The following is a 14,235-nucleotide window of genomic DNA, read 5'->3' on the forward strand; positions in this document are numbered from 1 at the left end:
AAGACGATGGGCTTATTGTATGAACGTTTTCGTTGGCCTCAAATGAAGTGCAATGTGACTCGACTCGTGGAAAGATGTCGTGTGTGTCATGTGGCAAAAAACAAAAGTACTAATGCTAGTTAATATATGCTCCTGCCTATTCCAATTGCTCCATGGGAGGATATTAGTCTTGATTTTGTCTTGGGTTTACCAAGAATACAATGGAGTAAAGATTCCATCATGGTGGTTGTAGCCAAATTCTCAAAGATGGCACACTTTATTCCTTGTAACAAAAATTTTGATGCTTCTCAGGTGGCTCATTTGTTTTTGCAGGAAATTGTTAAGCTACATGGAGTTCCAAAGTCCATAACTTCGGATCATGATGTCAAGTTTTTTAGTCATTTTGGCATACCCTATGGAGATAGTTGGGAACCAAGCTGTAGTTTAGCTCCTCTCACCTTCCTCAGAAAGATGGGCAAACATAAGTCGTCAATCAAAGCTTCAAAAATTTGTTGCACACTTTGATTGGAGATAATCTGCAACAATGGGACTTGGTGATACCTCAAGCAGAATTTGCCAACAACAAGTCATAGAATCACTCTACAAGCAAGAGTCCCTTTAAGGTAGTTTATGGGCATAATCCGATTACTCCTTTAGACCTCACACCATTGCTAGTTCACAAGCAATTCAATTCAGATGTAGAAGAGCAAGCTAAGCAGATCAAAAAATTGCATTCACAGGTTAATGATCGTATCAATAAATCAATAAATAGAATATGAAATACAAACAACAAGTGGATAAGCACAAAAAAGGGTTGCCTTCAAAGAAGGTGATTTAGTGGGGATTCATCTCCGGCGAGAGCATTTCCCAACCAACAAGTTTGGAAAACTAAACCCTAAAGCTGATAGGCCATTCAAAGTTCTTGAGTGCATCAATTATAATGCTTGTAAGATTGAACTATCTGATGAGTACAATGTTTCAGTCACTTTTAATGTAGTAGATATGTCACTTTATCATTTGGAAGGAACAGCACCTGAAGTGATTGATATGAGTGAAGATGAAGCAGATTTGAGGACGAATCTTTTTCTAGTAGGGGAGAAAATGATGCAGATGGGGTGGCATATGAGGTAACTCAGGGTCCCGAACTCGGAATGGGATGAAATTTGTCATGTTGATCTGAAATGAGCTTGTGACAAGTACACATAGCTTTACGGTGATGGACATCGTTTTTTCGCATTTTGAGATCATTTTTAGGGCGTTGGGCATTTTATATTTTTAGTGGCATTTTTGTAATTTTTTTCGTTTTAGGGTTTCTTGGCACTATAAAATCGTGTTTTCTGCGTCTTTTGAAAGCAGCTAAATATTGTTGTTTCTGAAGAAACTTTTGAGAGACAAAGTTCTCCATTTTCAATCCATTCTTTTGCTTGGCCTTGATTCTTTGTCGCTTCGGCATCGGTCAACAATAGATTTGATTCGATGAAGATAACCAATGATGGATGCAAAACCTCTTGTAATCATCGTTCACTGCGCAAAAGGCTCCATCGAATAGTGGACTGTTGTTGAAAAAGAATAGAAAGAGCATCCTGCACATCCTTGCCAATTTGATGACCAAGAATGCAGGAAGACAGTGATTCGGTTAAGGTGGCATTAATGCAAGCTCGCATGGCATGACCCTATTTTCGTCATGCAATGAATTCAATATTGGTAGTAGTGTTGTCTTCTTTGGTAATGATTGGTTTTGGTGTTGTCACAATACCATCGAGATGCCCCATCAGATCTGAGCAAATAAAAATTGATTTCAGTTGCTTTTTCCATAAGAGATGATTGGTGCTATCCAACACTTTTTTTTCAAACGAATATGATTTGAGGTTAAAATTTTCTTTTTCGGTAGACATCTAAGGTTCAATTGATGACTTGCAATAGGTAAGTCATCTATTTTATTTATAATGACAGTATTGAGATTTACATGATATAGGATTCTGGTCTAGAATGGGCGAAAAATGTTGGAGGTGCAAAAGCTTTGGATTGAACGTGATTCAATGGTTGTGGTTGTGCTTATACATCAAAGGAAATACCTCAACTCATTCTCCAGTAGAAGAGAGGCCTTCAATCTTCCCCCTTGCAAACATTTGTTGGAAAATATATATAGTTTTAATCACGTCTTTTATCTTATGATTTTTTTAACGGAAATTTTAGTCCTCAATCGAGCAGAAATGAGCTAATTATCGCGTTTATATATAGTAAGGACTTATGTAATATATCTTTGGGGTTAAGGATTGAACCTTGTGCGATGCGAACTAAGCTTGAACCCAGGTGTGACCCAGCTATGGTTATATAGCATTAATATTTAATTAATATTAATAATTCTATATGACTTGGGACTTGGAGTTGGGGACTTGGGTTGTGGGTCATAGGCCTTAATCCGAAAGGCCCATTTTGTCATGAGCCCTAATCCGGAAAGCTCACTATTGGGTGAAAGTGTGGAGATGCCATTAGAGAGGCACTTTCCCTCAGGAATGTTAGGTGAATAGGTACCTTCCTATAGGGAGTTGAGCTATATAGGTACCCTCATGAAAGGAGGGAGGTGACCTTACCTTTTCACCCACAACCTTTGGGGTTCTATATAAACCCATTTTCAAGTTCATTTTTTACATGAATTTTCTCCATTTCTTTTTCTCTCTCTCTCTCTCCTGTTGTTATTCTATTAAGTAGTGAACATAACCTGATTACACCCTAAGTAACATTCTAGGGTGCAACTTTATAGGTTTGGGTTGACTGATCTTGGGGTGAAGACACATTTGGTATCCGTATTGCACAAATCAGGGTGTTTAAATACCTTAAAGAAAGTACCTCTAGTATGTTTCAGCTCTAACAAAATATCGTGATTGCCACAACCTTTCAAGTATCCATGCAAATTCTTCTACAAGTTCTCAACAGCATTTAATAGAAGATTACCCATTTCTATAGAGAGACTAACAAGACTGCTAATTTCTTAGCAAATAGCACAACTAGACTGGGGAGTTCTCAGAATAATACTCTTTGGACAACAACTATAAAAAGTGAACTGAAGCCAAACACTTCTTAATATCCTAGGTTTAGATTTTGATGTATTTCTTTTGCATATATGTGAGTAGGAGCCAATGGGATTGGGCGTACTGGGGGCAACTATGATTGTGGGAATGAATGTTGGTTCCTTATTGTATGAATTATATTATTATATTTTTTAAAATTTTATTATTGAGTTCTATCACTTCTTGAGAATGTTCACATCGTATTCTAAATTTTCACATGGTTTGTGTTAAGTTTTTGAGGAAAAACTCAAGATTGTTCTAGCAAAGCCCTCACCATATGTATAGTGGGCAACTGGGCATCTATTCTCTCCCACCTCAAGCAAATTAGATAGAAATTCCCGACCCCACCACCTTCTTTGATCTCTAAATATTATTAATTTGAAAAGAAAAAAATTATCCTGTGCAAATTCATATCTTTTTGAAGCAAGGAACTTGCTTAATAAAGCAGATCAAAGTGTTCATGCATTAATCATCTCATTTTATACATATAATGGTGATTTTGGGAATGCTAAGTGACTCTAGACTAACAATAGATTGGGAATAAATGAAGAAGACATTTTGAGAATTAGGTCATATAGATTCCACATTATCATAGGGTTAGCAAAAGTTGATGATTAATAAATACGGAATGATCAATAACTTTCACATCTTTCTTTTAAAAGTTAAAATACCCTTTCATTTTCATCTTTTGCATATGCGATATTTAAACATTCGTGTGAGTGAAGCAATCTATCCATGCATGAACATATATATAATGCATATGGACCCACTTCTTGTGGATTCTAGTTATTTCGATGCCTCAAATATAGACAATTATATTTACGTACATAATGACTCATAGAACTTTTATGTGTTAGAGACTATTTGATTAAAGATTGTAGAGAAGGAAAAAGAAAAAAAGACATGATATCACAAAGAAGGTGACCAATGTAACTTTTTAAAAGATAAAAAAAAATGAAACAAACAAAGAGGTTGGCTTTTTTAAAGGAACCATTAAATTTTCTTTGTGACTCACATATTTATTCTCTTCTATATGACTATATATATATTAACAAGGGATTGATCAATTATGAAAGTAGGTGAGGACGACCACAACATAGGGTAGCAAAGTGACGAAAAGAACGGAATATCTCTTTGCACGCCTAAGCAAGTAAAATCAGCTAATATCTTTTGCTGTCTGATAACATAAACAACCGTGAGTAAGCAACTATCCAAGCATGAACATATATATCATGCATATAGACCCACTTCTTGTGGATTCTAGCTATTTGGATGCCTCAAATGTAGTCATTTATATTTACGTACTTAATGACTCATATAACTTTTATGCGTTAGAGACTATTTGATTAAAGTTATACCAAAACAAAGACTATTTGATTAAAGATTATAGAGAGGGACACAGAAAAAAGACATGATATCCCAAAGAGGTGACCAATGTAACTTTAAAAGATAAAAAAAAAAAGTGAAACAAGCAAAGATGTTGCCACCAAAAAGGAACCACTAAAGGGTCTTTGTGATCACATATTTATCCGCGGCCCCCATGGAAAGAGAGGGCGTCCCAAGACATCTAGATAAATCGTCATATACAGTTTTCAAGATTTCATGTAGAAATCCCACAACCATAGAATTGGGTTATAAAAATTTAATGGTAAACTACTACTTACAAATTTTATTATTAATTAATATTTTCTATCAAATCAAACTATTTCATTAAAAATTTTCTAGAGACTATGAAACCATTGACCATCACTAAAACAGAACTTTATTGTCTAATCATATCTGCGGGGAGGCGGACTAAGAGCTTAGAAAGGTCAACTTGAGCTGTTGGAGTCAAGCCTGAAGAATCCATAACAACACCCTTAAATAATGAGCTTTCAAGACAATAGCCATCCTGGAAGAAAATTGACTTTAATAGAAAAAGCGAGGTAGGGGTGTAAAGAGATTAGATTATGGTAATACCATATCCGCATAAGGGTGTCAATACGGTAAGGTATCAGTAATTTGGTACGGTACAGTACCACATTTCAAACTATCATACAGGTAATGTACCGTACCAAATTTATACGGTACGGTATGAAAACGATATTTTAAAATGGTTTCGGTATGAAATCGGTATGATAAAAACAAAACGGTTCAGTTTATGGTACGGTATGAATTCGGTATAAAATCAAATAATATAGTCTAGAAGACATACTCCTATCATTCATTCCTCTGGGATCTTAATCTGCTTCAAGTCTTGCATTTGAGAGTTCCTATAAAACTTGTATGCATTATAGTATTGATCATTCTAATATGCAAATAAGTACATACCGTTCTTTCCAGAGTTGAAAACAATTTCCTATTAGCTATCAACAACTACCACCTTCACTGGTTCATTGTTAACTTCAAGAATAGGTTCTGACTTCACATATGGCTTTAAGCTTCCCTCCTGCAAAGATGTACAAATATCAGCAATGTATAAATCGAATAGAAGAATTAACTTAATGACTTATTGCAGCCATTAATGAAAAAAAAAAAAAAAAAAACTTAATTTCAACACAATATTTGCAATGGGGGACTTGAATCCTGACATTGAGGCACTTCCACTAATTCAGAGGGCATACATTCGTCCAATGGTAAGGTTGCCCCATTCTGACCTGGTCGTTACATTCAAGTCAAGTGATAGTATCTCGACCCCACAGGGGAGGGATGTCTCATTTATTCTTTCCACACCCATTTTTTCAGCATTGAAGGTAATATCCATGGAGGGTCAGAATCGACTCCACAATCAATAATCTTTCAATATTTCATTAGAACTAGAAGACCTACTAGTTGTGGAAATTAGATCAATGACACAACAAAAAGAAACAACTTGATATTCAATTTAAGACCTCCAAATACAAATAAGATGTCTTTCACATCAGCAACTTATCGGAATCTGATTCATCGATTCATCCCAACATTCAGAAAATCAGAACCACTACAAATACAGAATTATGTAAACAAATAGAAGCAGAAGCATCACCATGTACTCTTTCAATGAGGGTGCAATATGCTTGGCGTCTAGATTTGTTTTGAGATATTTTTTGCCATCAGATTTCTGTATAATGAGGAGAGGCACTTGATCCTCATTACAACACTAACCTTAAATACAGTATGAAACGGTACGAAAAACAGCATTTGGTACAGTTCGGTATTCGGTATGGCATACAGGTATATACCGATGATATACTGCCTGAAATCAAAACTGTACTGTACCGAATTCCAGAAAACGGTTTCGGTACATACCGTACCAAACTTAAATCGGTAGGGTATGGTGTGGTTTTAAATGGCACGGTACAGTATGGTTAAACGGTTTTGGTACTATATTGACACCCTTATATTCGCATCCTTTTATATTCTAATAGATTCAGATAATATCCTATCGATTTTCAAACGGACTCAGTCGGATTCAGATGATAGTTGGATAATTATTTTCTTAAGTAGATTCTTCTAAATTGGCATAAATACATATTGAATACAAGTTTTCAACTACCCTGAGACATTTTTACCATTTTATTTGTAAAGCTAGGTTTGAAATTTAAAAATTTAGCAACTTTAGTAGTTATTTTAGTAAAAAATTTTAAAAAATAGTCACATGTCTCAAGTAAAAAATTAAAAAAAATAAATATATATATATATATATACAAATAAGTAACTTAATAGGATAATTTAATCGGACGGATAATAATCGGTAAGAAATGAGTATTACCATATCCGCATTCTATTACTAATTAGACGGATTCGAATACCACTAAACGAATATGAATGCAAATTTTGGAGTGAAATTCGGTTATTCATTTATACCCCTAGGTAAGATGTATATCCGGCAATGCTTTTCCAAAAGGCCTTGGGAAAAAATATATATATATATACAACAACACTTCTTAAAAAGCATTGCTACTATTTCGAAAGTTTCAAAATCAATGTTTCACCAGGTTTTGGTTGACATGTTTCAGATACTTGCTTTGGCTTTTAAAGCTGCTGGTGGACAAAAGATGAGAGGAATGAACTAAAATATTGTTGTAACCGTCTCAATTTTCTAGGCCATTTTTATTTAGTTGACTATTTCAGGTATTTTTCTGTATTTTTTTTTTTTTTTTGGTAGATGAAAACAATGCATATATGCTGGGATCTTGATATTTTTAAATATTAAAAGGAAATAATGCATTATAAAATGTCTATTTATACGTATTTTAAGCATTTGGTTATTATAGGTATATGGTGTTTTGGCATAACGATGAATAGAGTTCTCTTCTTTATTAAAGAAAAACCAAATATGGTTTTCTACATCGGTTGTTACTATTGCTAGATATGATTTTTGGTGACGCTCTCATAATTTCTATCGCTAAAACATATCAGGATTTTTACCAACATCTTTTTAATGAATGGTCACCCAATATATACGGCTATTTTGGGTGAAGAATTGAAAGCGTGTCAAATATAAAATAAATTCCCAGTCGATACCAAATAAATGTCGCCTATTTTTTGCGACAGACAGAGATGTAGTGGCATCTATTTTTATGATTAGTCTTGACAAAGGTTGGGTAGGGTTTAGATTTTGCCATCAAGCCAACTTGACCTTGTGGCCTATATTAATTTAGTTGAATTAGAATTGTATATAAACTGAGTTTGAATACTTATTTAATTGAGGATTCTATTAACTACGTACAGAGAGATCAGCTCACTTTCAGTTGACAAACACTAACATTTCTTAACTAAAAGATCAAGGGCTCAAATATCCTTGGCCTAGGTCAAAGTAAATCAGGGCTAACCTGATCTTATCACGACAAATGAGGGTACGTCGGGCTTAAGAGAACCTTCACAATAGGGGTGCAAGTTTCGCACCGAAGGCTGGATATGACCAAAATATTCTGGCCCAAACTACGGCCGAAGGTGGGTCTGAGATTACTCTTTGGCCCGACAAGCCTATCTCGACTCATCCATGATTTTTGCTTTAACCATGCTGGATTTTGGCCTTGATTCTAGTCCTAATCCTGACCCTAATTTTGTCATTGATGCTTGATCTTAATGAATTAAGAACATGGACAACGATATGGTCAATCAAGGCTGGGGCCAATCAAGACAAGGGCCAAGTATAGGTTCAATTAGGGCTAGAGATAGGGCCATTAGGACTAGGGACAGAGACAATCAGGGTGGGAATAGGCTTGGTTTGACCCTAGGGTCAAGGATAATAATCCTTTGTCCTGAAGTAGGGTCAGGGTGAGAATGAACTTAGATTAGAATATATAAAGTTGGGCTTAGGATTGTAAAAGCCTGGCCCAACCCAACTTTATTGCAGCCCTACTTCACAAGGTAGGGTTTGGTTTGGGCTTCTCTAACCCTTGGAAGGTTGGATAGAATTTGAGTTCATGATTTAGATCCCTAAAAGGTAGAGTTGCATTTAGACTAACTCGAATGCACCCAACACATTGACATCCGTAAGTTTTATGAATGGTCATGCACTTGGATAACTGGTCTGACCAATGTCAAAATGGTTCGAAACAATCAAAATGTTTTGAAATCCGTCATTTGTGATGAGTAACTATCATAATGATTAACTTTAAAGAGAAGACCAATTTAATAAATTTAATTCCAACCAAGCAACCCAGCATTGGCGATTTATGTCAGAAGTTGAACGAACGAAATAGAACAAAATGAGTGTCCCTACAGTAACTGAGTATCATTTTGGAATATCTATGAACTAAAATTATGATGTTTGAGTGATGTTTTGGAAGATATTTCAAAGTTGATGGCAAAATCCATTGGCTGTATCTTCATACATCGAGTGAGGGACATTTTTCTACCAAAAAAAAAAAAAGAGTGAGGGACATTTAGTAAAATAAAATAAAATAAAAAATTATATTTACATTTAAATTTGCCCGCATTATTTCACAAGTGTTAGATTTATAGCACCATCAGAATAGGACTTTGCTTCAGTCCTGCGCATTTAATGCGTAGAGCTGTTAAGCAAAGCATTTCGGGCCACTAGATCGAAATTTCGACCGAGATTTCAGATTTGACGGTCTGGAATCTTGTCTGACAGTCATGCTATTTGATTTTTTCGGCTGAATCAGAGTTGAAATTCTATGAATCCGATTCAATAAATGAAAAGAACAAAAAACAATGAAAGCAGATGGCTGTATTAGTCAATTAGTCACTTCCAATGATCAAATCAATAGATGAAAACAACATCATCCGCGATGAATGAGGTGGGGGTGTAAAAAGCTTTAAACTTAAGAAGTTGTAGAGCCAAGGAAAAATTGAATAATAGATGCTACGAATAGAATTCAATAAAGACCAGTTACCTTTGATTGAGATGGGGATGGGGTTTATATAGATTAACTTGTTGTATTAAAAAAATATATCCTTTCATTCTCATCTTTTGTATAGATAACCTTTAGATATGTGTGAGGGGAATCTTCAAATGCATAAATATGTGTGATGCATGTGAGGCATTGGGATAAAATCTATTATGTGGGACCCGCTTCTTGTAGATTCTATCTGAATGAATCAAAAAGGTATTCATGTATATTTACGAACATATGAATTAATCTAAATTTTACTATGATTTTAGAGAGAACGACATGAGATACAAATAATATTTCAAGGCAACCAACCTCTCGTTTTCAGGAAGAAGGGTGCTAATACAAGCTTCAATTCAATCAATGGATTTATACTAAATACAATGCTTGAGATTTCCAAAAAAAACCTGCGACAAAATCGATGCAATCTGTCACCGATTCAGGAACAGCCAACTCCATAGAAGTAAACAATTGAACATTATCTCGTGGAGCAAATTCTATCTACCAAAAGAAGTGGGAGGAATGGGATTCAAGAAAATGGAAGACATGAACTCGGCATTACTACTGAGGCAAGAATGGCGATTAATCACAAATCCGGATGCACTATGGGTAAGGATCCTCAAAGCAAGATATTTCAAAAACCAAAGTTTGTTCGATCCAATGGTTTCAAAGAAAAAAGGATCATGGATTTGGAATAGTATTACGAGCATCATTCCGATGCTAAGAAACATGGTGGCAAGGAAGATAGGGAATGGAAGATGCACCTCTTTCTGGTTCGACCCATAGAAGCCAAGTCAAGCACAAAGCATAACTGTGAACTAGGATTTCGGAAGATGGACAAGGAGGGCAACCGTTGCTGAGGTGGCAGAAAACTTACAGAACAATAACAGAGAGTTGTCTCTAAACTTAACACCTGTAATAACCTTGCCAATCATTTTGACTAATCATGAGGACTCTTGGTCTTCATTAATCTCTCCAAATGGAGATTCTTCAGTCAAACTAGACTTTAAGGAATTGGTCAAACAAATAATAGGGATCCAACAGTATCAATTCACGAGGTGGTGGAACCACATGTGGAAGCTTCCCATACACCCAAAATTCTAAACGTTGGGGTTCCAGTCAGGGCCAAACTAGCTCGGTGGTCAAACATTAACGCATAATGCGTAATATGTGGCAAATCAGAAGAAACAATAATGCACATTTTCATTTCATGCGATTGGAGAAAAAGGATTCATACGGCAGGACCACTGGGGCTACGTATGGAAAACTGGCATAACTCATCCCTTATAAGCCAATATCAAGAGTTGCTTATAGGATTGGATAAAAATACAGCTCAGTGTGGTTCATGTGGTGTTCATAATCACTTACTACTTTATATGGAAAGAAAGGAATTTGAGGGTGTTTATGCAAAAAACACCCGATCCCCAGACTGTGCTATCTAGCACAAACTATTGGATCAAAGAACTGAACTTACAAATAAATGGAGATGACACATCTCCGAGCCCACAATCAAATAACATTAATAATGTTATGATAAATGAACCATATATAAACTGGTGTAACCTGTTCTTACATTCTAATAAAAATATTTTGTTTTGTGCAGGGGTACATCACCAGCACCTAGGAGTAGTCAGTTGGAACAATGGGATGTGTAGCGACGGATACTTACAGTCGGTCAATTTTGGGAACAAGAAGAAAAAGGGAATCCTAGAGACAATGCTTGATGTCATCTAGATAGGAATGACAAGGCAACAGCAGAAGGGATAACGATAAATGAAGTTTGGACAAACGTTCATTTTATCACACAAATGTTACCAAATCCTACAGGAGCAAAATGACCTCTCAAGGAACTCCCCAAGTTAATGAACCTGGCTATTATATCAAAACAGGTGGTTATTTTGGATTTCCACAACCCAATGCTTCAATTATATTTTGAATATGATGCAGAAACAGGAATCTTACAGATGGATGACTGTAATAGCACTATATGTAATATTTGTAAGTGCTTTCAGCATTAACTTCGTTTTAATCTAAATTTATTCTCATCAAAAAAATAAAAAATAAAAATAAGTAAACAAATCACTTCATTGGGCCGGGCCATAATATAGTATAAGAGCACAGCTCCACACTCCCACCCAGCAAAGAAACTCGTTATGGAGACCTCTACTTCCATTACGAGTATACTTGGACATTGCAAATCAAATAATACCGCTTAACGAAATAACAACTCGAATTATTAAAATAAATCCTCAGGCAAATATGATGGATTAGTGGTTATATTAAAAGGAAAAAATTGAAGCAAGCTGGCCACTACCATATATAATAGGAGTGGAAGGGATTTCGAAGGTTGATTCATGCTCTCTGACTTTTTTCATAAATTAACTTTGGGTACCTAAAACGTACCTTGAAGAAAGAAAAGACAAAAAAAAACTTGGGAGTACTTAAAAATTGGAGAAGGCACGACTCCTGTTGATCTTGTTTGACTCTTCCAAAACATTAAATCGAATTTAATGAAATCAAGTTAACATGGAAAACTCAGTTTTTTAAATACGCAAATTAACTAGACAACGGAGGATATTTGTCTTCTCTCCTTCGAGAAATCTTTTTAATGAGTGCTTAATCAATTATAAGATTCAACGCTTGTAATATTGTAATACTAAGAAATCCATTGGATTAAAGTATTCCATGTGGTTAATACCTATAATTTATTGGACATTTATTAGAAGAGCCCCTCCAAAGAGAAGATCGAAATTCAAAGTAAGGAGAGTATTTATCAAATTTCTCTCTTGTATGGACTTTAAGAAATGATGTGCTCTGGCTTCCTAGGATGGCTCTTGAGGACCCTTGCCCCCAAGCCCTTTAAATATTGAACAATGTATCTATAGCTATTTTTATGATTTAAAAATCTATTCACTATCTTATTTTAATGTGTACATGGGTTGAAACGAAGCTTGGCCTCTTGACTTTGACCCATCTTTAACAATATATGGTTTGAATCAAGCTTTCCATCTTTCATACCAGATGCAGAAGATTTGGTGTTCTAAGCTGTTCTTGATCTGTTACCATGCCAAGACACGAAGCTTGGCCTCTTGACTTGACCCATTTTTAAAATCCCAGACTCAAAGTCAAAATAGTGCTCCCATTCAAGTTTTCTTTCATGTCTCATAATTTTAATTTAAGTAACTTAAAAATATGTATTAACATGCCTACAGAGTAGGAGTGTCAATTTGCAATCTAAACTATTAAAAACGATCTGCACCGGCACATTATAGCTCAAACCAGCCCAGACCGAACCTTAATGGGTTGTGTTTGGGCTGAGGGTGTCAGAGCCCACACCAACCCAAACCCAAACCGCAACTCATTTTATAATTTTACATTAAATATTATTTGAATCATCATATTACAACTAGATAGTTGGTATAGACTATCAAAAAAATTGAGTATGAATTCGAAGGTCAAATAGTCTTCTACTACTTGTAAGGACAATTAGAAAGATTTAGTATAGATGCCCAATTGAATGTACCAAGTTTGTTTAAATCAAGTAAATATTTATCCAATCCAGAGGTATTTCTTTGCATATGAAGTTAAATACCAACACAGAAAAAAGACAGATTTCATAGAAAGGGAACAAAACCAACATTCTCACAAAACAAGAACTCAATTTCAAGACAATCAATCAAATCATAAGTTGGAATTTAAAAGGGTTTATAGTTTGAAGATTTGTTTCAAGAGGACTATCTGATAGAGCCTAAGGAATGAGCTTGTAGTTTCTATGTTACTACTTACTATCTGAGTTCTTGATTTCTATAAGGTGGGTGAAATTTTTATGATGTGAAATGACTTTTCATTTTTTTAATGGAAATTGATCAATATCAATTTTGCTTTCCATAGAATTTTGTCTTTTGTTACAGGATGCTCAACTATTTCTTTTTGTTCTTTTTCTTGAATACTATAAATTGTTAGCCCAAACCATTAGTCAACCTATTACCCTAACCGCACCAAACCAAAACCGTGCTAACGGGCCGTGTTTGGGCTAGGTGTATTTGAGCCTGAAGCCGTTAAGTCCAACTCGAAACCGCTCCAAACCACACCATTGACATCCCTACTACAGAGCTTCAAGTGTATCTCCACTTTTGCATAGTGGTTTTTCAGCCAACGAACACAACTTGATCAATCTAAGACTCTCTGTAAAACTTCTATAAGAGGTATATTATCTTGATCAGTAAACTACTAAGAGAGCACACGTTCAACAATGGACATAGATTGCACACTCCATCGTAACCACTCTAATTATGTTTTGCCTTTCTCATCTTCTTTTCCATCTTCTTCTCAAATCCTAATCCTAACTTAACAAAAAGTAATCAATCATAAAAGTTAGCATTAAAATCAATGTAAGCTGGCCAAGCCTAACTCAACCTAATGTACCAACCTAGCCTAAACCAATCATGAGCTTGGGCTTGAACAATCGAATCTCAACCCCATCCACCCACCCTCAAGGTTGAGATGTTCCAATTTAAATCTTATTTTGTACTCAAAACAAGCTAGGGTAGGCTCAAGTCACCAGGACCAAATTTGCTTCCCTACATAAAATGTGATCACCATGTTCAAATTGTATCAACTTTAAGGAGCTACTCTTAAATAAGAAAAGGACTAATACCAATTCATGGGCTCATTTAATTCATTTTGTTTTCAATCCCTTTTGCTATTTAGTCAATTTTTAATTCTCATTTATGCACAAGCAAAACTAAAACTAAGAGGTTAGCCTTTTATAGGTTTGAGTACTCAAGACTTAGATCTATCGTGTGGTACACATAACTTCCTTGGTGAAAGATAAAGAAAGAAAAACAAACCAAGGAGGTTGA

Source organism: Hakea prostrata, chromosome 3 (assembly GCF_041222555.1).
Source record: "Hakea prostrata isolate BN-2017 chromosome 3, UWA_Hpros_2, whole genome shotgun sequence".
NCBI classification, from domain to species: domain Eukaryota; kingdom Viridiplantae; phylum Streptophyta; class Magnoliopsida; order Proteales; family Proteaceae; genus Hakea; species Hakea prostrata.